The 25,532-nt window shown below is 40.0% G+C and overlaps 1 protein-coding gene across 3 annotated transcripts in view; it reads left to right on the top strand.

Annotated features, from left to right (window-relative positions):
- Positions 1–25,532, top strand: part of DPH6 (diphthamine biosynthesis 6) — a 403,785-nt gene that overhangs the window by 366,359 nt on the left and 11,894 nt on the right. The window contains exon 15 of one of the 3 annotated variants that reach the window (XR_006579291.1): positions 23,765–24,089. The exons of the other annotated variants lie outside the window; for them this stretch is intronic. The gene's annotated coding sequence lies outside the window, so the exon portion shown is untranslated. The remainder of the gene's footprint in view (positions 1–23,764; positions 24,090–25,532) is intronic. 3 annotated transcript variants of the gene reach the window in all.

Raw genomic sequence — 25,532 nt, 5'->3', positions numbered from 1 at the left:
GTTGCAGTTACACAACAAGGAGCCAGAGAAAAGTGTAATTTAAAGAAGGTAGTTTAACACATCCTTAACTCCTCCTGCATTTCCTGCTGCACTCTTCTCTTCCATCCTCCAGGGGTGTGAGTTATACCAAGTTAGAGTCCATTAGAATCAGACAGGGTGAGTCAACTTCAGAGATGGTGTTTAAGGGAGATGAAAGTTACACGTCAGTAATTACAAACTGGACTGGTATAACATATATGCTGAGTAATCTAGAAGAAAGTCTATATTTGATCATCTTAATCACCACTGGATTTGGCCCCATTGTGTGTGTTTGAGTAATTTTTTTAACACAAAGAACCATACCAGTGGTGGATTATATCAGTTCACATTTTACCATGGGGCTGTGATGATGGACCACTTACTCTTTAAATGAAAACATATATATTGAGGCTACTGTGAGTCCTAGAAAGGAACTATTTCAAGTAATGGGTAATGTGCAATACCAGAGTGCTAAACTAAATAACACATGCCTGTGAAAAGTAAACAAGAAAGTTTCATTTTTAAACTGATAGAGATCTATGACTTTGGGTGATTTTTTCTGTGATTCTGCGGCTTAGCTTTTCTGCATTTTTCTTTATTGCTGGTTTAATAGCTTTGAGAACCAAAGTGCTCAAAACAGATCAGCAAAGGCAGCAGCAGTACAAGCTTCCCCAAACTTCCTTGCCAACGGGCCTCCAATCTGACCTGGAAGAACCACTTCTAGGGTGTGACGCTTCCCAGGAGTACCCAGGCATCTCACTACCATCTGCCCTTAGTGTGAGGAAGCCTTGACTGTACCTACTGTGGGTCAGCATCCTGACTCCACCAGCCTCTGGCAAGAGAAGCACTGGCTCCCAGGCTTCCTCAGGCCTTGCTTTCTCCGTAAAGGTAGTGATAGGTACAAATCAACCCCCACATCCTCCGAGCATCCCTCTGGATTGCCCACACCTTGATCCACTCAAACATTTCAGAACTCCCAGATTCTGGGATGAGAAAGGATAGTGTAAGCAGAGAGCGGGAGTCTTGACCTCCTGAATCATGATCCCAAGCTTGTAACACTACCTTCCTACGTGGACAAGATTCTGAATTCCCATAGAACACCTGCATACTAGTTTCTGCTCAGGATCAGCACTTAGATATATTTTTAGTGAAAACAAGAATATGTTTATTATCAAAGAACAGAGATTCAAATGATAATAAGAAAGAATATTGGGAAAAAATGGTTACATATAAAACAAAATCACAGTACGCTTTCTGGAGCCTAAACTTAACTCTCAAGACATTCCCCTGACTCCTACAAGATAGCTAACCCCAAGTCCTTTTCCCAGCATTTGCAACCAGGATGGCTGAGGCCCTCCTTTCATAAGATTAAGCCTGCAGGCAGCTTGTCTTCCACTTCTGTGCAGTTACAGAATTTGATCCCTTACCTCAGGAGGTCCCCTCATCAGAGGCTTATCTTGGGGTTCTTTTGTCTTTGTAAATATTCAGGCTGGTACCTGGCCCAAACAACAAACAGCCTGTCTCCAAGTGTGACCATTGTCTTTTATGCTGATTGTGTTGGCCTGGAGAAATACAATATGCAATGATGTACCAAAGAGATAATGGTTTATTGCCGCTTGCTGTCTAGAATCTGTTTATCACCTTCTGGTGACCTGTCTTAACTTACTTTTCAGTATACATACTAATTCCTTACACATTATGGGTACATACATTTTGCCATGATTATGATGACTACAAGCTTTCAGTAGAGACCTTACATTACCCTGTTTGGTGAAACCAGAGGATCCCTGTAACCTTATATACCCCAGGCCCTCTACCAGTTGGCACCAAGAGGTTTCTGGATCACATGAGGATGGGAAGGCAATTTGGGCTCCATGCCCATTCACTCTTTGGCTCACCTCTAAGCCTACAAACAAGGATTCCACTGGGACCTTTCATAGTGATTTTGTGATGAGGATTAATGTCCATTGAGAACTGGACTGAAACCACTAACACATTTAATGAGATTAACAACCCTCGGGCAACAATAATTTTCACTCAATACCAACATGGTTTGGATTGGAACCAGCAACTACACATGAAAATGAAAGACTCATATCAGTTCACAGCCCCAGGAATCTGTCAGTTCCATGCCCCATTCCCTTCCCTCAATTTCCCCTCATTCTAAGATTTTATTTTATTTTTACATTTTTGCTATGACTATTCAATTTTCCTCAAGATTTGCCATGACATTAATGCAGCTCTAGCAATATCTGAAGAAAAGGACAGAAATAAACAATGGAAACTGAATTTCTCTTGACCCAGAGGGTGCACTTCAAAACTTCTTCCCTTTAGCCCTGCTCCTGTGTTACACTGAACCACAGAACAGTGCATTTTGTCACTCAGGTTCAGAAAAGCTGCACTACCCATAAGGAGACTGCTGAGGCCAGTCACCTCCCACTGTTACAGATCAATTTCAGGATTTCTCTAACTTTTAGCTGCGTGCAGCTTCTTCTTAAGGGCTTGTTACAGCAGCTGGTGATACCAGAACTCAGTATGCTCCAGCCTCAGCCCTTTCCCACAGCATACCCCCTAATCCTCGGTGGTGTAATACAGCTGGCCACTCTGACAGCATAAAGCAGCCTTAAAGCTGGCCTCAGTGGCACATATCAGCCTTGTGAGGTCAAGTACTTGATGTATAATGTTTTAAGTTTCTATTACAGTCAATACTAAACCAGGTGAAAAGAAATTCCAAATGAAGGCTGAAGTAGCTCTGACTTCATCTGTTGTGTCTCATTGTTGCACTTAGTCTATTAGTGCTTACAAAAGTTGTACAGTTATATTACTTTACAATATGTTTCATGGTGTATTCTGTATCACACTAACTGTTCAGTTGCTGTGAGCTAAATTCAGCCCTGGTATGAGCAATTGCAACTCCTATTGACTTAAAATGGGAGATGTGATGCACATGCCAGAGATTAATTTGGCCTGATTTTGATTATATTTAGTTTCTTTATTAATCATTCATTTCTTTGCTTTTGAAGACTTGCTACATTACTTAATGTTTCCTGGATTTTTAATGCATTTGTTTTTTCTTAAGCAGTATAGCAAGATCCTTCTTAAAAATTCACAAAAGCAAGTTTTAATAATTTTTCTTGGGTTGGATTGAATCCATAGATTGTTAGGGCCTTGTATATGTGTATAAACTCTTAATCAGTGATACAGAAGACAGCTAAACATTTCTGCTATTGCAAAATCTACCTGGAGATGCCTCAAAGTGCAGTTCTCTCAAATACTTCCATATCAAATTTGTTCAGGTTTTCAAATAAAAAGGATATTTTTATTCTTAGTACCAGCTCTGCAAACTCATCTTGGGTTCTGAGATCTGGCTTCTTTTAGAGTTGATTTTTTCTCCGTTCTGGTTTGTGACCCCAGGGTCTAAAGTGCTCTGTTTATCCACAGACTGGCCACAATAAAGCAAGCTTCTCTGTGCCCTTTTTTAGTGTGCCTCACCCTGATTTGGAGAGACTCTTTCTGGGGCAGAAATGGAGCTCAGGTTCCATGCTTGTTCAGTCCCTGGTCTGCTACAAACCTGTTTCTTTTCAGTTATTTTGGCACCTCTTGCAGAGAGGTTGCACAGGTGCCACTGACATTTTGCCCTGCAAAATCAGGTGTTGTGTGAAAATGAAAGATCCCAGTTTAACTTTCAGATCCCGGATGAATTTGCAGAACAATATGTTTTACTGGTATAACAAACAACTTTGACATGAGACTATTTGGCACAGCAAACTAGTCACTTTTGTTGAAGTGAAGCAGACTTTTTGCTGCCACACTCTGAACCCTAGTCAGCATTTTGCAAGAGGTTGATTGCTGTCGCTACAGTATAGCATTACTAGTAGTGTTATGTTTGCAAGCTGACAATTCCTTATCAGGGTGCTGAGTTTAGACCAGATTTGAATGGTATCCCCTTCTAAAGGTTAAATATTCTGCATGTTTGAAATTAATTGCATCAGCTTCATTAATCCTCTATAAGGTCTTAAAGCTGCTAGGGAAATTTTAATATGATATTTGAGGTAACTTTCTTGGTCAACCCTCCAGCTCCATTTCAAGTTGTGAACTGGAATTTGACACCATGGTTGACAAAATTGTGTTTGATTCTGATTGTTGTTGCTTGCTTTCTTTATGGATCACAGATTTTATCTGTTAGCCAAGTCCACTGAAAAGTCAAATAATAAAGAGGAAAAGAAGCAGCATTTATTTAAAACTGATGATAACCTATATCATCCCTTAATAAGCATAATTGTGGCATATTACTGAAATCACCAGGTCTCCACTCAGCCCCTCTCACACATATCTCATTGCAAGATTGAGAACAGAGTGAGGTGTCTAATGAATTGTCAGCCATTTTGTGAGTTGTGAACCAAAAAAGTTGATAACCAGTGCTAGAGAATGTAAACTGATAGTGCCTGAAAATGAAGGCTCTGATCTAGCAATGAGCTCTAGATATTGCAGGTTCACAAGATGCAGCACTGGTGACATGATCAGCTGTACCCAAAGGATATGTGCAATATACTTCATCGAGCAGAGAGGTGTTTGAAAACGTGCATATTCAAATAATACATCAATTTTTACTAATTGTATTAAATGGAATTGTGGGATTCCATGTTTGTATCTCATTGATTTCCTTAACAAATGGTACTTAGTCTACAAGATATTTTTAATAACTGCCAGTACTGCAAACCCACCTTGATATCCCAGCGTCAGATTTGAGTCTTTCCTTTTTCTGCATCATCATTAGTATTAACAATTTTATAGACCAAATTACAGTTACAGTTTTCCCTGGGGAATCTTGCTGACTTCAGTCAGATTAAATGGGCATATCTGACTGGAATTTAGTAAGCAATTTTGTTGGTGATAGTAATACCGAACTTATATTGTGCTTTTCATCAGTAGATCTCAAAACACTTTACAAAGGAGATCAGTATCATTATCCCTATTTTATAGGGGGGGAAACTCGGGCATATACAAAGGAAGTGACTTGTCCAAGGTCACCCAGGAAACCACTGATAGAAGCAGGAACTGAACTCAGGTCTCCTTAGTCCTCATCAATTACCCTATCAATCCCACTCTGTCCTAACTGTGCTCGCTTTGCAGTGCTAAGCATAGTAAAAAAGAAAAAATGTATATAAGTAACTAGAATAGGCAGATGTGACTTTGAATACACACAGATGGTAAGAAATCCTGGCTCCATAGAAGTCAATGGGAAAACAACAGGTGAGTGCAAGAGGGGAGGGCTCCAGCCCCATACTGGGACACCAGGAGGATCAGTGAGTTATCTTACATGCCTATACACAAATGCAAGAAGCCTGGGGAACAAGCAGGGAGAACTAGAAGTCCTGGCACAGTCAAGGAATTATGATGTAATTGGAATAACAGAGACTTGGTGGGATAACTCACATGATTGGAGTACTGTCATGGATGGATATAAACTGTTCAGGAAGGATAGGCAGGGCAGAAAAGGTTGGGGAGTTGCGTTGTATGTAAGAGAGCAGTATGACTGCTCAGAGCTCCAGTATGAAACTGCAGAAAAACCTGAGAGTCTCTGGATTAAATTTAGAAGTATGAACAACAAGGATGATGTCGTGGTGGGAGTCTGCTACAGACCACCAGACCAGGGGGATGAGGTGGACGAGGCTTTCTTCCAGCAACTAACAGAAGTTGCTAGATCACAGGCCCTGGTTCTCATGGGTGACTTTAATCACCCTGATATCTGCTGGGATAGCAATACAGCAGTGCACAGACAATCCAGGAAGTTTCTGGAAAGTGTAGGGGACAATTTCCTGCTGCAAGTGCTGGAGGAACCAACTAGGGGAAAAGCTCTTTTTGACCTGCTGCTCACAAACAGGGAAGAAATAGTAGAGGAAGCAATAGTGGATGGGAACCTGGGAGGCAGTGACCATGAGATGGTCGAGTTCAGGATCCTGATACAAGGAAGAAAGGAGAGCATTAGATCAGAGACCCTGGACTTCAGAAAAGCAGACTTCAACTCCCTCAGGGAACTGATGGGCAAGGTCCCCTGGGAGAATAACATGACGGGGAAAGGAGTCGAGGAAAGCTGGCTGTATTTTAAAGAATCCTTATTGAGGTTGCAGGAACAAACCATCCCGATGTGTAGGAAGAAAAGTAAATATGGCAGGCGACCAGCTTGGCTTAATAGTGAAATCCTTGCTCGTCTTAAACACAAAAAAACAGCTTACAAGAAGTGCAAGATTGGACAAATAACCAGGGAGGAGTATAAAAGTATTGCTCAGGCATGCAGGAGTGAAATTAGGAAGGCCAAATCACACTTGGAGTTGCAGCTAGCCGGAGATGTTAGGAGTAACAAGAAGGGTTTCTTCAGGTATGTTAGCAACAAGAAGAAAGTCAAGGAAAGTGTGGACCCCTTGCTGAATGAGGGAGGGAACCTAGTGACAGAGGATGTGGAGAAAGCTAGTGTACTCAATGCTTTTTTTGCCTCTGTCTTCACAGACAAGGTCAGCTCCCAGACAGCTGCACTCTGCAGCACAGTATGGGGAGGAGGTGACCAGCTCTCTGTGGAGAAAGAAGTAGTTCGGGACTATTTAGAAAATCTGGACGAGCACAAGTCCATGGGGCCGGATGCGCTGCATCCGAGGGTGCTAAAGAAGTTGGCCGATGAGATTGCAGAGCCATTGGCCATTATCTTTGAAAAATAATGGCGTTCGGGGGAGGTCCCGGATGACTGGAAAAAAGCTAATGTTGTGCCCATCTTTAAAAAAGGGAAGAAGGAAGATCCAGGGAGCTACAGGCCAGTCAGTCTCACCTCAGTCCCTGGAAAAATCATGGAACAAGTCCTCAAGGAATCAATTCTGAACCACTTAAAGGAGGGGAAAGTGATCAGGAACAGTCAGCATGGATTCACCAAGGGCAAGTCATGCCTGACTAACCTAATTGCCCTCTATGATGAGATAACCGGCTCTGTGGATGAGGGGAAAGCAGTGGATGTGCTATTTCTGAACTTTAGCAAAGCTTTTGATACAGTCTCCCACAGTATTCTTGCAAGCAAGTTAAAGAAGTCTGGTCTGGATGAATGGACGGTAAGGTGGATAGAAAACTGGCTAGATGGTTGGGCTCAACGGGTAGTGATCAATGGTTCCATGTCTAGTTGGCAGCCGGTATCAAGTGGAGTGCCCCAAGGGTCGGTGCTGGGCCCGGTTTTGTTCAATATCTTCATTAACGATCTGGAGGATGGTGTGGACTGCACCCTTAGCAAGTTTGCAGATGACACTAAACTGGGAGGAGTGGTTGATACGCTGGAGGGTAGGGATAGGATACAAAGGTACCTAGACAAATTAGAGGATTGGGCCAAAAGAAATATGATGAGGTTCAGCAAGGCCAAGTGCAGAGTCCTGCATTTAGGACGGAAGAATCCCATGCACTGCTATAGACTAGGGACCGAAAGGCTGGGCAGCAGTTCTGCAGAAAGGGACCTAGGGGTTACAGTGGACGAAAAGCTGAATATGAGTCAACAGTGTGCCCTTGTTGCCAAGAAGGCTAATGGCATTTTGGGTTGTATAAGTAGGGGCATTTCCAGCAGATCGAGGGATATGATCATTCCCCTCTATTCAGCACTGGTGAGGCCTCATTTGGAGTACTGTGTCCAGTTTTGGGCCCCACACTACAAGAAGGATGTGGATAAATTGGAGAGAGTCCAGCGGAGGGCAACAAAAATGATTAGGGGGCTGGAGCACATGACTTACGAGGAGAGGCTGAGGGAACTGAGATTGTTTAGCCTGCAGAAGAGAAGAATGAGGTGGGATTTGATAGCTGCTTTCAACTACCTGAAAAGGGGTTCCAAAGAGGATGGATCTAGACTGTTCTCAGTGGTAGAAGATGACAGAACAAGGAGTAATGGTCTCAAGTTGCAGAGGGGGAGGTTTAGGTTGGACATTAGGAAAAACTTTTTCACTAGTAGGGTGGTGAAGAACTGGAATGGGTTACCTAGGGAGGTGGTGGAATCTCCTTCCTTAGAGGTTTTTAAGGTCAGGCTTGACAAAGCCCTGGCTGGGATGATTTAGTTGGGTTTGGTCCTGCTTTGAGCAGGGGGTTGGACTGGATGACCTCCTGAGGTCCCTTCCAACCCTGAGATTCTATGATTCTATGACTTCAGTGGAGCCAGGATTTTACCAAGGGAGTAGATCAGTGGAGTAAACTGGTGCCTTTTTTACAGTCACTTTTTAAAATCTAATCTGTCTAATTTAGGTTTTTCTATTGTGCCCATCGCCATAGAATCTAAACATCTCAGAGTAAAATCAGACTTCAAAATTATCAAAAATACTGGTGTGTGATTTTGTGTAGGCATAAAGCTTTTAGCCAATGCTTAACATCACTTCTCTGTATGTATAAATTGTGTTCTTTTATAGGAAGGAATGATAATTGAATATCTTTAACTGAGTTAAGCTTTATTTTTATTATGACCTTTACTAATCATGTTTAGGTCAAATTGATCTTGCTTAGTTCCTTTGTAAATTATTTTTTTATTCTGAGTGAATAAAAGTTATTTCATTGGAACTGAAAACAAAATTCATTATTGATTTAAAGTTCAAATTATTTGAAGCATGTATTAATGCATGCTGTAGATGCAGGAAATAATTAATATGGGAAGAAAAGAACAGCTCTCAAAACATTATCACATAGAGAACTTCCTATGTTTTTGTGAAGACTAAGCACATGCAGTATTTGGCATTAAAATTATTACTGGTCTTCTCAGGTTAGCAGTTTCTGTTGATGCTAGAAGGAGTATTATTTGCTAGCCAGTTACCAAACAGATGGGTTAACCCGATGGCAGACACAGCTAGTTCATGAACCTGTAATTAAAAGTTTGGTTGAAGAACATGCAGAGCCCATGACAGCGAGGCTGCTGGTAGTGGCTCTGACCATTAACTTTCTCTTGTGTGATTTTCACGTGTTTCATTACCTTTGCGGTTAAACTGAGCTTTTTTGTCTCCCAATTAATAGCCTGTGGCAGTGGGAGATGAGAATTCACTGAGACATGGAAGACGAGAAAGGAAAATGGATGACAAAACGAAATAATTTGTATTGAACAGCAATGAATTGTTCTCTGAGTAGCAAATCTCTTAAAAACATCCTGTCATAGCAAGTTTTTCCAGTATTCCCTAATGTTAATTGGGGATAGAGCTATTAGAATTAGTAAAGTCCATATAGTGAAGTGCTGTCATAAGCCTCAAAATAGTCTTTCACACAGTATATTGATAATGTAATACATAAAGTCACTCGTGAGGGCAATTGCTTTCTTGAATGAATCATTTTCCTAAGGACATCCTCCCCTCATGCATTTCAGCCACTCATCATCTTCAGGGAATTGTGGCTAGTACTTTACTTAATTAAAGTGGTTCCAATAGGCTGCCAGAAAGAATACCATTTACTGTAACTCACAAGAGAATATAATCTGTTTAGGAGAGAAGTGTTGACCATGGAGATCTATGACAGTAAAAAAACATGTGAGAAACAAAAAATCCTACATGAAAAATAGAGAAAGTAGTAATAGGACAGAGATCCAAAATGAAGCAGTAATCATAGTAATTTCTGCATAGTTTTAGGCTTCAGATATTCCAGTAATTTGCTTTTCATCTGAGAATCTCAAGCATTTCACAAATATTAGTGAATTAAGTCTGCTCCTGCGCTCCACTAGCACTCTTTCCAAAATACCATCTTTACACGATACAGCAATAAGAAAAAATAGCAGTGGAAAACATAAGGGACGCAGAGACAGAAACTGAGGGAAAAGCCTTTTTGGCCTTTCTTTAATGTTTGTATATAATTACATGTGGTGATATATAATTCAGCGGCTGGACTGGGTACCCATCTCACCTCCTTTAGTGGATAGCATTACACATAATGTAAAATCAAAGACACTTTTTGTTCAACAATATTTTAACACAATAGCATGAAACATTTCCTATGGAAAAAGCAACATCTAAAAATTAAGATGGGGACCTGCAGCACTAAAGGAGGTGAGATGGGTACCCAGTCCAGCCGCTAAAGAATATAATAATAATAATTATAATTATTCTTATAATTATAATTATTCTTTAGTGGCTGGACTGGGTACCCATCTCACCTCCTTTAGTGCTGCAGGTCCCCATCTTAATTTTTAGATGTTGCTTTTTCCATAGGAAATGTTTCATGCTATTGTGTTAAAATATTGTTGAACAAAAAGTGTCTTTGATTTTACATTATGTGTAATGCTATCCTCAAAAGGCAGATGATGGTCTGTGGGAACGTCACGGTAGTTTTGGGTTTTTTTAAAGGCTATGTCCTAAATATGTGGAACAGAAGATGAAATGCAGGAGAGATATTTTAGGTAACAGAAGTTCACGAGTATATACTAAGGACCCAGATTAGACTAATTTTACAAATAAATTATCAGACATGCTTATGCACCTCAAATAGCAACAAACCCACAGAATATATATGGTCTAGTAGTGGGAAGTGGAATCATATAGTTAGATGATGCTTTAAGTAATATTAGTAGAATTATGTTGCAGTAAGCTATGTAGGCACCACCAATATTTTGTGGTATTGAGCTACTGTAGACAAAAAGGTCTCTCTTATTGTCAAAACTTATATTCAAGTCATGTTCCAATTATGTTTCATAGTAAAGTTGTAACACGCATACATAAGTTTTACTATTTGTATATATACCTCTTTTGAAAATGGTATCTTCCCCATATTACACAGATACAATGCAGCTAGAAAATTAGAAAGGTGTTAAGGCTATCAATTAATCGCAGTTAATTTATGCGATTAACTCAAAAAATTAATCATGATTAAAAAATTAATCATGGTTTTAATCGCACTGTTAAGCAATAAAATACCAATTGAAATTTATTACATATTTATGGATGTTTTTCTATATATTCAAATATATTGATTTCAATTACAACACAGAAAACAAAATGTACTGTGCTCACTTTATATTTATTTTTATTACCAATTTTTATGCTGTAAAAAACAAAAGAAATCGTATTTTTCAGTTCACCTCGTACAATTACTGTAATGCAGTCTTTTTATCTTGAAAGTTAAACTTACAAATGTAGAATTATGTACAAAAAAACCCCTCCATTCTAAAATAAAAATGTAAAACTTTAGAGCCTACAAGTCCACTCTGTCCTACTTCTTGCTCAGCCAATCAATTTGTTTACTTTTGCAGGAGATAATGCTGCCTGCTTCTTGTTTACAATGTCACCAGAAAGTGAGAACAGGCATTCTCATGGCACTTTTGAAGCCGGTATTACAAGGTATTTACGTGCCGGATATGCTAAATATTTGTATGCCCCTTCATGCTTCGGCCACCATTCCAGAGGACATGCTTTCATGATGATGACGCTCATTAAAAAAATGTTAATTAAATTTTTGACTGAACTCCTTGGGGGAGAATTGTATGTCTCCTGCTCTGTTTTACCCGCATTCTGCCATATATTTCATGTTATAGCAGTCTCAGATGATGACCCAGCACATGTTGTTCATTTTAAGAACACTTTCACTGCAGATTTAACAAAATGCAAAGAAGGTACCAATGTGAGATTTCTAAAGATAGCTACAGCATTTGACCCAAAGTTTAAGAATCTGAAGTGCCTTCCAAAATCTGAGAGGGATGAGGTGTGGAACATTCTTTTAGAAGTCTTAAAAGAGCAACACTCGATGCTGATCACCAAAAAAGAAAAACAACCTTCCGCTGGTGGCATCTGACTCAGATGATGAAAATGAACATGCATCAGTCCACACTGCTTTCGATTGTTATTAAGCAGAACTCATCATCAGTATGGACTCATGTCCTCTGGAATGGTGCTTGAAGCATGAGGGGATATACAAATCTTTAACGGATGTGGCACATAAATATCTTGCAATACCAGCTACAACAGTGCCATGCGAACGCCTATTCTCACTTTCAGGTGACATAGTAAACAAGAAGCAGGCATGATCTCCTGCAAATGTAAACAAACTTGTAAAATGTAAACAAACTGAGCGATTGGCTGAAAAGAAGTAGGACAGAGTGGACTTGTAGGCTCTAAAGTTTTACATTGTTTTATTTTTGAATGCAGGTTATTTTTTATATATAATTCTACATTTGTAAGTTCAACTTTCATGATAAAGAGATTGCATTACAGTACTTGTATGAGGTGAATTGAAAAATACTATTTCTTTTGTTTTTTACGGCGCAAATATTGGTAATAAAAATAAATATAAAGTGAGCACTGTACATTTTGTGTTCTGTGTTGTAATTGAAATCAATATATTTGAAAATGTAGAAAACATCCAAAAATATTTAAATAAATTGTATTCTATTATTTTTTAACAGTGCAATTAATCCCACGAATAATTTTTTTAATTGCTTGACAGCCCTAAAAGGTATGCTAGAGGTTGGTTTTAAAGGAGGATTGAATGCAAACTTCACAACATAAGAACATAAGAAAGGCCGTACTGGGTCAGACCAAAGGTCCATCTAGCCCAGTATCTGTCTACCGACAGTGGCCAATGCCAGGTGCCCCTGAGGGAGTGAACCTAAAAGGCAACGATCAAGTGATCTCTCTCCTGCCATCCATCTCCATCCTCTGACTAACAGAGGCTAGGGACACCATTCTTACCCATCCTGGCTAATAGCCATTTATGGACTTAGCCACCATGAATTCATCCAGTCCCCTTTTAAACATTGTTATAGTCCTAGCCTTCACAACCTCCTCAGGTAAGGAGTTCCACAAGTTGACTGTGCGCTGCGTGAAGAAGAACTTCCTTTTATTTGTTTTAAACCTGCTGCCTATTAATTTCATTTGGTGACCCCTAGTTCTTGTATTATCGGAATAAGTAAATAACTTTTCCTTATCCACTTTCTCAACATCACTCATGATTTTATATACCTCTATCATGTCCCCCCTTAGTCTTCTCTTTTCCAAACTGAAGAGTCCTAGCTTCTTTAATCTTTCCTCATATGGGACCCTCTCTAAACCCCTAATCATTTTAGTTGCTCTTTTCTGAACCTTTTCTAGTGCTAGAATATCTTTTTTGAGTTGAGGAGACCACATCTGTACACAGTATTCGAGATGTGGGCGTACCATGGATTTATATAAGGGCAATAATATATTCTCAGTCTTATTCTCTATCCCCTTTTTAATGATTCCTAACATCCTGTTTGCTTTTTTGACCGCCTCTGCACACTGCGTGGACATCTTCAGAGAACTATCCACGATAACTCCAAGATCTTTTTCCTGACTCGTTGTAGCTAAATTAGCCCCCATCATGTTGTATGTATAGTTGGGGTTATTTTTTCCAATGTGCATTACTTTACATTTATCCACATTAAATTTCATTTGCCATTTTGTTGCCCAATCACTTAGTTTTGTGAGATCTTTTTGAAGTTCTTCACAATCTGCTTTGGTCTTAACTATCTTGAGTAATTTAGTATAATCTGCAAACTTTGCCACCTCACTGTTTACCCCTTTCTCCAGATCATTTATGAATAAATTGAATAGGATTGGTCCTAGGACTGACCCTTGGGGAACACCACTAGTTACCCCTCTCCATTCTGAGAATTTACCATTAATTCCTACCCTTTGTTCCCTGTCCATTAACCAGTTCTCAATCCATGAAAGGACCTTTCCTTTTATCCCATGACAGCTTAATTTACGTAAGAGCCTTTGGTGAGGGACCTTGTCAAAGGCTTTCTGGAAATCTAAGTACACTATGTCCACCGGATCCCCCTTGTCCACATGTTTGTTGACCCCTTCAAAGAACTCTAATAGATTAGTAAGACACGATTTCCCTTTACAGAAACCATGTTGACTATTGCTCAAGAGTTTATGTTTTTCTATGTGTCTGACTATTTTATTCTTTACTATTGTTTCAACTAATTTGCCCGGTACCGACGTTAGACTTACCGGTCTGTAATTGCCGGGATCACCCCTAGAGCCCTTTTTAAATATTGGCGTTACATTAGCTAACTTCCAGTCATTGGGTACCGAAGCCGATTTAAAGGACAGGTTACAAACCTTAGTTAATAGTTCCGCAACTTCACATTTGAGTTCTTTCAGAACTCTTGGGTGAATGCCATCTGGTCCCGGTGACTTGTTAATGTTGAGTTTATCAATTAATTCCAAAACCTCCTCTAGTGACACTTCAATCTGTAACAATTCCTCAGATTTGTCACCTACAAAAGCCAGCTCAGGTTTGGGAATCTCCCTAACATCCTCAGCCGTGAAGACTGAAGCAAAGAATCCATTTAGTTTCTCCGCAATGACTTTATCATCTTTAAGCGCTCCTTTTGAATTTTGATCATCAAGGGGCCCCACTGGTTGTTTAGCAGGCTTCCTGCTTCTGATGTACTTAAAAAACATTTTGTTATTACCTTTGGAGTTTTTGGCTAGCCGTTCTTCAAACTCCTCTTTGGCTTTTCTTATTACACTCTTGCACTTAAGTTGGCAGTGTTTGTGCTCCTTTCTATTTGCCTCACTAGGATTTGACTTCCACTTTTTAAAGGAAGTCTTTTTATCTCTCATTGCTTCTTTTACATGGTTGTTAAGCCACGGTGGCTCTTTTTTAGTTCTCTTACTGTTTTTCTTAATTTGGGGTATACATTGAAGTTGGGCCTCTGTTATGGTGTCTTTAAAAAGGGCCCACGCAACTTGCAGGGATTTCACTTTAGTCACTGTACCTTTTAACTTTTGTCTAACTAACCCCCTCATTTTTGTATAGTTCCCCCTTTTGAAATTAAAGGCCACAGTGTTGGGCAGTTGAGATGTTCTTCCCCTCACAGGGATGTTGAATGCTATTGTATTATGGTCACTATTTCCAAGCGGTCCTGCTATAGTTACCTCTTGGACCAGCTCCTGTGCTCCACTCAAGATTAAATCTAGAGTCGCCTCTCCCCGTGTGGGTTCCCGTACCAGCTGCTCCATGAAGCAGTCATTTAAAGTATCGAGAATAATAACTGCTACTCAGCTGTTTCCTGTCTCTGATCACAATTTAATGTTAATATAGAGAGATGCTGTTCATTATGACATCAATCAATGAAGTCGGATTATATTTTCCTTAAGAGCTCAGTCCTTGGCCCAGATTTTCAGCTGTGTTGTAGTCACTTTGCTCAAGACTGTTAGCACAAAGCAGCCATAAACCTGGTGGATCCAGCCTTGGAAGGATTCTCCCTGTGCAGGGGAAACCAATATTAATGTAGATACATCATCTCCTACCATGTCCGCCCTGCCCCAGTGTAGAGGAAAAGTGGGCATGATTTCCCAGAGATCCAAGTGCCAGGTTCACACCTTAGGGTCTGTTCACAGCCAGCCTGGCCCTGCTCTGCTTAAGACAGAGACCAAATGATAACTAGATGGTCCCAGAAAAGCATAGAAGTTGCTGAAAGCAATCCTTCTGCATTCCCTTCCCATGATGTGCTGAGCACATTTTAAACACATCACAGGATCTGTCCCATTGACTTCAGTAAAAGTTTTGTCTTCATGAAGACCACAGGATCAAATTGTAACAGAGCAGCAAGAATCTTAGCCAGTATTGTCCTATTTTTGAGTAAGGAAAACTGGCATGAACCGTAATTTTGAGAGTCCTTTTGTTCATGAAGATGGGTTAGAGTAAAGGAAATAGATATGGGGTCCCCAACACGGTGCCCACGGGTGCCCTGGCGCCCGCCGGGGTGTCTAAGTGCACCCGCGTACTGGGCGGCGGACAAGCATCCGCCGAAATGCTGCCGACAAGCTGCATCAGACAGAGGCGTCGCCACTGAAATGCTGCCGGATGACGCTGCTTGTCAGCGGCATTTCAGCGGCAACCCCTATTGACGTTGCCGCTTGTTGGTGGAATTTTGGCGGATGTTCGTCTGCCGCCACGGTCCTCCGTGGCTCATCGTCTGGCACCCACCAGATGAAAAAGGTTGGGGACTACTGAAATAGATGAAGGGAAATTGCGCGCACACATACAATACACATGAATCAAATTAAGCAAGGACTAATGCTAAATCCTGCAGTTTCTTCACCAGCCAAACTCCCATTGACACCAGCTGAGTCAATAGTAAGTTGGTCTGAATAAGATTTGCAGAATTAGCCTACAGTACTTATGAGCTTTATTGTACACTCTTGGGAGCGTTCTTGTGCCTCTTAGTTGAAATCCTGGTCCTATTGAAGTCCATGGGAGTTTTGCCTTAAAATAGGAGTTTTGACTTAAAATAGGCCCAGAATTTAACTCCTTTAGTCCAGGCCCAGCTCTAGATTACTTTAGCAACAAGTGCTACCCAAGTAGCATCTGTTTAAAGCATCTTATCAGTACCACTGGTAAAAATAGCACAGTACACAACTATAGCTGATAAATCACTTTTCTTTTTCTTTTTCTTTCTTTCTTTCTTGTTTTTTTTTAAGAGGGAAATTAAATAACAAAAAACTAACATCACTGCAGGGTTTAGAAATAAAGGAATCAAAAGTCAGCAAATTCCAAAAGGTAAGGTTGTTCCCACATTGGTTACTCAGACACACTACCCCATCCTTGGCCAATTTCTCCAATCAGTTCCATTTGGGTAACTGAGGACAGCATAACCCTACAATATGTAGCATTTTCTTTTCCATTTTTTTTGGTTAACAGCATTATAGCCTGCAATTAAGGTATACCATAAAATATGCAGAATGGTCATTGTTTCCAAATTTAATCTGGAAACAACTTTTAACTTTTAGAATTTCCTGACTTTTGAGTGCTTGCTTTCTCAGCCTCTGAATTTCATTAATACTAGTTTTTGCATTTAATATATTTCATATTATACATTAAACCCACATTGGTAAAAGCTTTATGAGAAATACTATAGTTTCTTCATCATAGCCATTTTTTCAAAGTTAAATAGTTCATCCATGTGTTCCTCCTCCCGCCCCCCAAGGGTCCAATTAACTATTTTGACTGTTTTACATTTTACTTCTTTCAAAATTCCACAAAGGATAAAATTGTATTAGGGATTAATTGGATGCCAGATAGCATTATTAAAACTGAAGGAGTACATCTCAGTTGTTATACTGTAGCATGTTCCACACTGCAGTTTTAAGCATTTCAGGCACCAGGTGAGAATGTTGTTATAAGTATGTATTTATTGGAATTTTTTTAAAGGCTTCAGTATACACTACATCTCATTCTTCTTTTTGATCTGTGCTCTTACGCTCCTTAATTTTGTGCATCACTTAGCTGAAACAGTTGTAGGTGCTACATAAATACCTTAGCTAGATTAGCTATATGGTGTAGTGCCAACAATGTACTAGGCACAATACATATAGATAAGACAGGGTCCATGCTTTGGAGAGCTTGTAGCCTTACTCAATACAATTCTGCAAATGGAACTTAAGATTACATCATCTCTTCCTACAGAGAAACCACTGGGGCCAGAGAGGCAGGAAACCTCTGCAAGACTAACCTCATTAGTCCCTCTTAGGGTACGTCTACACTATGGGATTATTCCGAATTTACATAAACCGGTTTAGCAAAACAGATTGTATAAAATTGAGTGCGCGCGGCCACACTAAACACATTAAATCGGTGGTGTGCGTCCACGGTCCGAGGCTAGCGTCGATTTCTGGAGCGTTGCACTGTGGGTAGCTATTCCGTAGCTATCCCATAGTTCCCGCAGCCTCCCCCGCCCCTTGGAATTTCCGGGTTGAGATCCTAGTGCCTGATGGGGCAAAAATCATTGTCGCGGGTGGTTCTGGGTAAATGTCGTCAGTCACTCCTTCCTCTGGGAAAGCAACGGCAGACAAGCATTTCACGCCTTTTTTCCCTGGATTGCCCTGGCAGATGCCATAGCATGGCAATCATGGAGCCTGTTTTGCCTTTTGTGACTGTCACCGTATGTGTACTAGATGCTGCTCACAGAGGCGATTCAGCAGCGCTACACAGCAGCATGCTTTTGCTTTTGCATGACAGCAGAGATGGTTACCAGCCATACTGTACCATCTACCATACCATAAATCAGTAATAAGATGATCATGGTTACCAGTCCTTTTGCACTGCACCATTTGCTGCTGTCATAAGTGCCCCTGGCTGAGATCAGCCAGGGGCGCAAAAGCCAAAATTGGGAATGACTCCCTGAGTCAATCCCTCCTTTTTGGTATCTAAAAATAGAATCAGTCCTGCCTAGAATATGGGCAAGTGTACTAGAGAACCACTGTATCATAGAACCAGAGAGCACAGCTGCTCTGTGTCAGATCCAGCAGAAATTATGAGCTGTATGCTATTCACAGGGGGTGCTCCTGCAACAACCCCACCTGTTGATTCCATTCTTCCCCCAGCCTTCCTGGGCTACCATAGCATTGTCCCCCCACTTGTGTGATGAAGTAATAAAGAATGCAGGAATAAGACACAGTGACTTGTTAGTGAGAAATGAGTGGAAGGCAGCCTCCAGCTGCTATGATAGTCCAGACAGGACATTAAGCAGTGTGGAGGAGAGGAGCCCAGCATCCCGCTGCTAGTCCAGGGGCAATTGAATCTTTTCTTTACACATGAAGGGTGGGGGCTGATGGAGCTCAGCCCCCTGTTGCTATGATGAGGACGGTTACCAGCCATACTGCACCATCTACCAGGAAAAATTAGGGCCAGGCGCCCTTGATCGACCTCACGGATGCTAGTCGGCATGGTTACCAGTCCTTTTGCACTGCCCCATGTGCCAATAGGCTGATGATGACGATGGATATCAGTCTTACTGCACCATCAGCCACCCATGGTTGGGGGGGGAGCAAGGATGTTGGTGTTGAGTGCTGCAGCTTCGCGTCTATCTGCAGCATTCAGTAAAGATAGGGTGACATGTAAAAGAGTCAAGAGAAGATTGTTTTCCCTTTCACTTCTGGGGGTGGGTGGGGGGTGCGTAAATTGCCGAGCTATGCCCTGACCCACCGCGGACACTGTTTTTGACCCTAGAAGCATTTGGAGCTCAGCCAAGAATGCAAATGCTTTTCGGATACTGCAGGAACTTGGGATAGCTTGAGTCCTCCAGTCCATGAGCGTCCATTTGATCCTTTGGCTTTCCGTTCCGCTTGTCACGCAGCAATGCGCTGAGTCCCTGCTATGGCGTCTGTCTGGAGATTTTTTAAAAATGATTTTGAATTTCGTCTTCTGTAACGGAGCACTGATAGAACAGATTTGCCTGCCCTTACTGCGATCACATCCGCATGGTCCATGCTGGAGCTCTTTTTTTATTTTGATTTCGGACTGCATCGCCACCCGTGCTGATCGGAGCTCCACGCTGGGCAAACAGGAAATATTCAAAAGTTCGCGGGGCTTTTCCTGTCTACCTGGCCACTGCATCTGAGTTCAGATTGCTGTCCAGAGCGGTCAGTGGTACACTGTGGGATACCGCCCGGAGGCCAATACTGTCGATTTGCGGCCACACTAACCCTAATCCGATATGGTAATACCGATACTAGCGCTACTCCTCTCGTTAGGGAGGAGTACAGAAACCGGTTTAAAGAGCCCTTTATAGCTATATAAAGGGCCTCTCAGTGTGGACGGGTGTGGCGTTAAATCAGTTTTACGCTCCTAAAACCGGTTTAAACGCTTAGTGTAGACCAGGCCTTAGAGATAAGGGCTTACAGGGGGCATTAAATTTAGAAGAGGCCTTCCAATCCCTCAGATCCTGGTGGGATCCAGAGGCAAGAGTCCCCCAAAGCAAGAAGACCTGTCTGTATGGATTGCTTTCCTTCAGCAGTTCTACTACTTCCCCACACCTAGCATCATGACTCCTTGAGCTTTTGCTGCTATATGCTGGGACCACTTGAGGCTGCTCAGTAGAGGTTATCTTGAGAGAGTTAATACATCTCCAACTTTATTTAACTTCAAGGGTCTACATGGATTTTCCATGTGAGTCTATGGTACAGGAGAAGATACTGAAGAAAGTGCTAGTTCTTTCCCTCTCAAAAGCTTCGTCCCACCTCCCAAGCTCTGTGAGCACCTACCTCATAGGGCTCCAACAGAGGGTTTTCCAGAGGATTCCACTAAGTGGGGGTGAAGGTGTCACTGAGGCAGCACTCTCACACTTCCATTAAGGCAGGGGGAGATCTGCCTGCTGAGGAGATACTGTGGCCCTTAGATAATATTTGTGTGGGCCAGCATAGATTCTGATGTACTATCTCTTAGCTGAATTGGTTCTGCAGTGCTAAAAAGAGTAACAACATATTTTTACCTGTAAAGTGTGTGTGTGTTTGTACACATACCTACTATTACATATATAGGGTGGTATCTAATTGCCTTTCTCATGCACCTTTGACTGCCCCACCTAAACTCTGCTAGCTAACCTGTCTCCACTAATGTCCACCTTTGTCCAGGGCTACTGCTAATATTCCACATTCCTGAACAGCTTTAAACAATTCTCTTTTTTTAATGTAATCACACTGTCAGATAGATGCTTCCTTCTTTTTACCCCTTAACATTAAGTTAGGCCTGTGGTCCAAGTTGGGCAATATTTAGTCCTGCCACAGTGACAAGTTTAAGGACCGGTCTTTCATTAAAGGCTTTCAAAGTTAGCAGAGACAAGCCAAATACAATCCACACAAGGAGCAAATCTGTTGAGTAAAAAGGTGCCATTTTTATGTAGTCACTTTTCTGATCGTAACCATACAGCTGATCCATTTCCTCTTAAACTTCTCCTCAGCTGAAAACATTGGGTGGAAGATTCCTGCTCACATCAAATTACATTAATACCTCTTGGGAAGCAGGAGTGGTAAGGAGAAACATAGATCTAAATATACTAACATTACTAGAACCACAGATCTAAGGTTAGCTGTACATTAGCTATACTTAAATAGTTCGGTTATAAGAAGACTTAGCAGAGACAAGCCAAGCTAGGGTGCTTATTCCACAGTCTCAAACTGACCCCTGAAAAGTCCCCTAGCTAATTGCCAAAACCTCCAGTGCCATCTTGACAGTCTACTTGGAGTTGTGTAGTCATTATAAATATTGTATGTATTTGATACTATAATGATTGTACTATTCCTTCTTGTAATCATGAAAAACCTCCATTTTGTAACAAAAATGAAGCTGCCTCAGCAAAGTGCTATAGAATCCAAGGACCATGCAACTGAGTTTATGTCCAGCTTGCCAGAAAGTACATCAGGTCTTGAGTATAATGTGTATGCAGTGGATTTGTAACTACTTAATTGAAAAAAAATCTTTCAATCTAATCGCTTTTAGTGCATGAGTTATATTCTGTCCATAAACTCCTCATTATTCATCCACCGAAGTATGTGTTTAATGATTAAGACCCAAAGGATTTAGTTGATAGAATAATCTGCATTTCTAAAGAAAAAATAAGAAGTGTGCTTTTTAATTCTTTACAAGAAAAGTTGTGATGCGTGTCAAAATATAATACTGGCTCTTAGTTTTTAAAACAATATCCACAATTTACCTATCCATTGGCTCGTTCGGTTGGGTATCTGTAATGTACAGTCTTGATCAAATAATGGCTAATTATGCAGTTGTTTATCAGCTCATTTGAAACATTTTGAAATTCAGTCTAGCTCAGCAAATTGCTGTGCTTAAGGCATTTCTACATTCTAGGAAATTATAATATCCCCAGAAGGCAAAGAATTAATAATAAAAATCCTCTTTTGTAACAGATTATCATTGCAGAGCAAATGGAGCAGATCTTCCCTATCCTAGTGCATTTAATATTCTCATTTTTTTCCCCTGAAAGTTTGATGGAAAGACTGTGTGAGGATCACTGTTTTATTAACTTGTTAAGAGACACATTTACTGAACCAGTGCAGCATATTGATTTCAGGATCTGTTATACAGTAAGGAGCCAATGGTAACACATGACTTTTAAACATTTTCATTTTGGGACCAAAGTATTCTTTAGATATTTTGTAACCTTATCTGTATCGGTCTAATATTAACTATTCTAAAAGGGCATCTTCTCACTTATAAGCATTTATGAGCTGATCGTTGAACACTTCCACAAACAATTTCTTACTAGCATGAGTAACCCCACTGAACCTACTGGGAGTATACATGTGACCAGAGGGTTACAGAATCAGACTCATAGTTTGCATCATTCTAATGAAAATGATCAGTACTGATAAATGGGTTCCAAGCTTGCTAGTCAAATGAATAGAGAAGTGAATGCGACATACTTCACATATAGCTCTTTTTGTGACTGAATATCAAACATTATTCAACTGATCCATTGTGCAACCTCTGGTTTGGACACTGAAAGTTATTTCATACAACCACTCATGCTACACAGTAATCTTCAGCTCATTGTTTTTATAGCTGATCTGGAATATTTTTGTTTAGCAAAAATCCATCCACCATGAACTGGACTGAAACTACCAAGATTCCTTTCACACAATTCTTCCAGTCCAGTATCCTACCTACCTATTAACTTAATGATACCCATACACTTTTTTTGGGGGGGAAAGACTTTTAGTTACTTTTGTTGTTTAATCTAGGTGTCTAATATTCTTGTGATCACAATAATTCATCTGAACATTGCATGATTAGCATATTGAGAAAAAATCAAACCTAAGAGAACATAGCAGTGTCTGTGACCCTTCACCCTACAAAATGTATGATCTATCTAGGCAGGATTGACATCATTAGGAGACAGTGTGCAGAACTAATTTCAGTGTGTCTGCACTTTATCAGGCTTTTGGATAAATAGAAAATTCCACTTTTTCAGCTGAATGTGTTGATTCCCCTGCAGTCACGAGCATAATAGTTCAACTCCATCCTCCCACTCAAAGAAGTAATTTATTCTTGCTTTGGGAATATGCAGAGGGATATTTAAGTGTTTCTTTATTGTTTTTACTCCAGAAGGCAAGTGGCACTTTGGACAGAAGGGCAGCAGTTCTTAAACTTAGATTTTTGTGTGTGTGGATTAATTGTAAATTATTGGGAGTGGAGGTGAGATGGAAGGTAGCAGTGTAAGTTATTGTGAATTTCTGCTCAAGATATCAGTTTTAAAATTAAAAATGCTTGATTCCATCTACTATGTGATATCTTAATCACATATGCAGAGGGAGTAAACAATGATCTGTATAATAATAATATTAGGACTACTGAGTTTTGCAATTACAGAACTAATTATGTATTTTATTTTTGCAAGCCCATCAAGACATGATTTTTGAGGTCATTCATTTCTCATATTTGGCTTTAGAAATTCTAACAGTGTACCTAGAAAAAACTATACATTCCTGACTATTAAAAATCTTAGTACAAAGGTTTTCCCATGTTGTTGTTTTGCAGAATAAAATAGCACGTACAACGAAAACCATGAAGAATATACTTCAAAGTTAACCTTAGTTACCTTCGTCCTTACATTTTAAATAAGTATGTATATGTTGCCTAGAATCATTATTTCTGACACAAATTGTTAGTATTTACAAATCATTAGGGCATTACACTTCCTTTTACCAAAAGATTAGATTAATATTTATTATTTTTATTAATATTGTGTGCAAAGGAATCTAAACAGGGGCAGGCTGTGTTTATTCCTACAAATATAGTGAAGTGTTTTGTACATACAGACACAACCATTTGTTTTGATATAAAGTCCCATAAAAGACACTCAGACATAAAGGCATGAACTCTCAGAGATCCTATGGTACTTACAATAACAATAATACTTTGTGCTTGGATTCTGCTATTCTTTTGTAGATCTCAAAGCACTTGACTAAAGTGAATAAGTATTATTATCCCCATTTTACAGGCCGGGAAACTGAGGCACCAGAGAGCTTAAAGGCCTGTTTTTGAGAGATGCTGAACACCCCCAACTACAACTGAAAGCAATAGGAGCTGCAGGTGCTCAGCACTTCTAAAAACCAAGACCCTGATTCAGCAAGGCACTTGAGCACACTTTACATCATTGGGAGTAAATTTAGGCATGTCCTTACATACCTCGTTCAACTTGCCTGTCTGACTTACCTGAAGTCTCACAGCAAGTCAACAGCAGAGCTATGAAGAGAATCTCTTGACTCTTGACTCTTACTCCTGTGCCTGTTCCACTGGACCACTAGCTGATCATTCTACAGAAGGTGCTGTATGAAATATGAAGTCCTTTTTGTTTCTATAGTAGATACAGTAAAATAACAGCTAAGGAGAGATTAAATACAATGAAGGAGTTCATTTGAGAAATTCTGACAGTATCTACAGTATGCAAGTGAAGTAGAAGCAGTTTATGGCATGTTCAGAATTTCAAGACTGAATTACAGTTTTAGTAATCATCAGCTCCCCTTCTCCTCTGTCAGTTTTTTGGTTAATGCATTGCATGGAAGAGACTTACGGTACAAGTTTTATACGCTTGCAATAAAAATATAACTACTGTTGTATTAAATTATTTAAGTTGTAAACCATTGTAAAAAGGGGAAAAGATTTTATTGACATAAAGGCAGAAAAAAATGATTATGATGGAGTGTAAAATGTATTGTGCTGATTACCACAGAGTTTTTGCCCAGTTTAGCATATTTTAAATCTTCAGCAGGCCTTGAAAATGAGGATTTCTTTAAAAAATACTGGCCAGTGGTTTGAGAAAAAGGAAGGCACAATAGGACTTATAATTTGCAAACAAATCAGTAGAGTTCTTACAGCAAACAAAAAATGTCTAAGAGGTCAAAGGGGAAGAGAATGGTGACAAAGCTAAGGATCAGTGAATGATTTTAAAACTTCCAGATTTCCCCTGAGAGAGAGAGAGCTGGAACTCTGGAAAAATAAATAACCAATGTCTATATTTTCAAGAAATAGTTTACTACTTTAATATTTTGTTTTATTGCTTCTAGTAGAGAGAGAAACCAGTAATTTAAAATCAGGATGCAGATCTATGTATCGATTGAAAATTGCACATTTACCTAAATTAGTTGCTAAAACTAGAAGAAAAAGCATCTTACCGAGATTGATTTATTCTGCATGAGCCTTTGACATGCACATGTGCAGATCCAGTTAATATTATTAACTATTTTCTCTCTGCTTCTCTGGTACTTTTAAATTAAAAAAAAAACAGGTAGATTTTTTTAAAACTAAACAAAAATATCTTAAGTTTCTTCATGTATCACCTTTTCAGTTTTAGGGCTTTAATAACCACAGATGATCTCATGGCAGGTTGCATATGAGGTTACTGTGTCCAGCAAAGTGATTTGGCAAAAAAAACCCTGCTTCATTTCCATGTGTGCCTTCTGCGCAGAAGCAAAAGGAGGTATACCTCATTCCAATGAAATTCTCTACCTCAGTACAACTCAAAAATAACCTTTAAGGGCCCAGAGAAACTTTTTAAAAAATCATAGTTAATTCAGCTGAGATAAAGTTGTGTTGTATGGAGAACCCAGCCCATTCTGAAACGATTCCAGGGCCTTCTGTAGATTGTCCTCACTACCATGGTTTGATGTTCACTGACAAGTTAAGGCCCATGGCATATAGTATCAGTGCTGACCAAAGAGAGGGTTACATCGACATCTTTGCTTTACTTTGAAACTGACATCTCTTAT

Source organism: Mauremys mutica, chromosome 4, assembly GCF_020497125.1.
Source record: "Mauremys mutica isolate MM-2020 ecotype Southern chromosome 4, ASM2049712v1, whole genome shotgun sequence".
NCBI lineage: Eukaryota > Metazoa > Chordata > Testudines > Geoemydidae > Mauremys > Mauremys mutica.
Note: the sequence above shows the minus strand (reverse complement) of the source record. Positions and strands in the feature narration are given on the sequence as shown.